Source organism: Rousettus aegyptiacus, unplaced genomic scaffold, assembly GCF_014176215.1.
Source record: "Rousettus aegyptiacus isolate mRouAeg1 unplaced genomic scaffold, mRouAeg1.p scaffold_m13_p_15, whole genome shotgun sequence".
Taxonomy (NCBI): Eukaryota; Metazoa; Chordata; class Mammalia; order Chiroptera; family Pteropodidae; genus Rousettus; species Rousettus aegyptiacus.
This window is the reverse complement of record NW_023416290.1, coordinates 1-3,077: the sequence shown is the minus strand read 5'-3', so window position 1 is coordinate 3,077 and position 3,077 is coordinate 1. Positions and strand designations below refer to the sequence as shown.

Here is a 3,077-nt window from a genome sequence, read left to right as displayed (position 1 = left end):
TCCTAAGCCTCTGCTGCCGTCTCGTGGCCTTTTTGGGGAATAGCACCGAAGTTTAGGTATTGAAATATTATTCCGAAGCCTCTGCTGCCATCTCGTGGGCTCTCTGGGGAATAGCACCAGTGTTTAGGGATTGAAATATTATTTCAAAGCCTCTGCTGCCATCTCGTGGTCTTTTTGGGGAATAGCACCAGAGTTTAGGGATTGAAATATTATTCGTAAGGCTCTGCTGCCATCTCGTGGAATTTTTGATAATAGCACCAGAGTTTAGGCATTGAGATATTCTTCCTAATCCTCTGCTGCCATCTCGTGGACTCTTCGGGAATAGCACCAGAGTTTAGGTATTGAAATATTATTCCTAAGCCTCTGCTGCCATCCCGTGGGCTTTTGGGGGAATAGCACCGAGTTTAAGTATTGAAATATCATTCCGAAGCCTCTGCTGTCATCCCGTGGGATTTTTGGGAATAGCAGCAGTGTGTCGACCATGAAATGTTTTTCCCCATCTTCTGCTGCCATCTCGTGGGCTTTTTGGGAATAGCACCAGAGTTTAGGTATTGAAATATTATTCCTAAGCGTCTGCTGCCATCTCTTGGGCTTTTTGGGAATAGCACCGTGTGTCGACCATGAAATGTTTTTCCCTATCTTCTGCTGCCATCTCGTGGGCTTTTTGGGAATAGCACCAGAGTTTAGGTATTGCAATATTATTCCTTATCGTCTGGTGCCATCTCGTGGAATTTCTGGGAATAGCACCCGAGCGATGGCCATGAAATGTTATTCCCTATCCTCTGCTGCCATCTCGTGGACATTGTGAAAGTACTAGCGTATTCATAAATTTTGTTTTCCGCAGCAATCCTGTGTGCATTTTGAGAATGACAGAGTGTAGACCACAATAAAAATAAATTTTCTGATGCCATCGGGTGTGTGTTTTATTATAAACACCTGAGCGATCATGAATATTCATTCTCTACTGCCATACGGTGTCCAGAAACGGTCGATGTCATCATAAAACTTTACACTCTGCTGCCATCTGGTGGGATTTGGGGGAATAACACAGCGGCGCATCTCGTGAACAGTTCTCTCTGCTGCTATCACATGCATTTCAAATTAGCGCCCACGTGTATGTCATAAAATGTATTTTCTGCTGTGGTGCAGGCGCGGGCGTCTCCGGGGGCCGGGAGGCCAGGCTCGAAGTTTTGGGAATGCAGGCGACAGTGTTCCTGGTTACGGCTGTGCCCCGCGGAACGTGCCTGATCCCGTCTGATCTTGGAAGCTAAGCAGGGTTGAGCCTGGTTAGTACTTAGATGGGAGACCGCGAATACCGGGTGCCGTAGGCCTTTGCCGCCCCCTCCTTTTGTCGCCCTCCAGCCGGGGTGCCCCTGGATGCCCCGGGCCCTCGCTCACTTGCTCACTTGGTCGCTTGCTGTTCCGGGGGTCCCGGGGAGGCGACCGAGCTTAAGGGCTGCATCAAAGTCCATGCGCCCCGCGACATCGCCCGCCCCCACCTGCTCTCCGGCAGCCAGACCTGGGCTGCTTTCTCTCCACTCTGGACCCTTCGCTTCCTGGACTCCACGGGGGGAGGGGCGAGCCTCAAGGGCGGAGGGCACTGGGCGGAAGGTGAGGTTTCGGGGCGAAGCGTTGCCTGGTGGTGTGGCCGGTGTCTCCGCGTGGTTCTGGCCAGGTCACGCTCAGCCCCGCCGGGGAGCGCAGAGGAGGGGTGGATCTGGTTCAGGGCCAGGTCGAAACTTATCAGGGCTGCACCTTCCCTGTTGCCCAGGTGGCCGAGAGATGGGCGAGGCACGCCTGGGCCGTGGTCCTGCCAAACGGCCAAGACGGGGAAGGCAAGTGGTCTGCGGCCTGGGCAGGTCCGGGATGCGAGAGCGCCCACCCAGTCCCTCCGCTCAGTCCCTCAAGGGCTGTGGTGGTGCCTTAGCGCGGCTGGCTCTCGCTCCAGCCACCTCTCTAGCGGAACCCCCAGCGCTCCCCCCAAGGAGGAGGTACGGTGTAGTCGTGGGCGTCTCCAGCGGCCAGGAGGCCAGGCTCTCGGTCTCTTGGGGCGGCGGACGACAGGCTCTCCCGTCTAAGTCCCTACCACCCTGAATGCGCCCGAACTTGTCTGATCTTGGAAGCTAAGCAGGGTCGGGCCTGGTTATTCTATTACTTGGGTGGGAGACCGTCTGGGAAGGCCGGGTGCCGTAGGCTTTTGCCGCCCCCTCCTTTTGCCGCACTCTAGCCAGGTGGCCCCGGGATGCCCCTGGGCTCTGCTCACTGACTTGGCCGCTGTCTCTGTGGTCCGCCGCGGGCGGCCGAGCCCAAGGGCGTCTCCAATGGCCGCGGGCCCGCGCCCTCACCCGCCCTCACCTGCTCTCCTGCAGCCAGTCCCGGGCTGTTTCCTCTCACCGCTCCAGGCCCTTTCCTTCCCGGGCTCCGTAGGACCGAGCCCCGGGGACCGCCGTCTCTAACACACGTTGGGAGTGTGCTCGCCTTCCCGGGACGCGGGACCAGCCACCCCCACCCGCCACGCCGCGTCGCGCCCAGCCCCGCCCCGCCAGAGGCCTCAAACCTCCTCCGACACGCTTCTCCCCGCCCTTCTCACCCGACAGCCAGGTGCCCGCGGCCCAAGTGCGAGGCCGGCCCGCACACCCGGGACGAGAAGCAGGACTGACCAACTGCGTCAGAAAGGCCGAGACACACGAGAGCGCGCACGCGTGTGCGGCGAGAGCCTTCTTGCTCGCGACAGGCCGCAGCAAACAGCCACACACACATACTCCAGGGAGCCTGTGCGTCTCGCCTGTCTGCGGTGGTACCTCGGGAGGACTCAAAGGACAACGAGACTCCCTGAGCCCCGACCTGTATCGGGCATGGGATACAGGGGTGCCAAGGTTCCGGGAGTGCCGGGATCGCCGGGGTTCCGGGGAATAAAGATGTTCTGGGGATCCAGGGGTTACGGGGTTTCGAGGGGTTCCGCGGTTCAAGGGGTTCCCAGGGGTTCCGCCGAGAAGGGTCTCAGGGGGTCACGAGGGGGGTTCCTCCGGGGTCAGGGGTCAGGGGTTCCGGGTTCGGGACGAAGGGGTTCTCAGGGG

The 3,077-nt window shown here is 58.9% G+C and overlaps 1 pseudogene; it reads left to right on the top strand.

Moving 5' to 3' along the window:
- Nucleotides 1-2,072: 2,072 nt before the first annotated feature.
- Nucleotides 2,073-2,196, top strand: LOC118612342 (annotated as a pseudogene).
- Nucleotides 2,197-3,077: the final 881 nt, after the last annotated feature.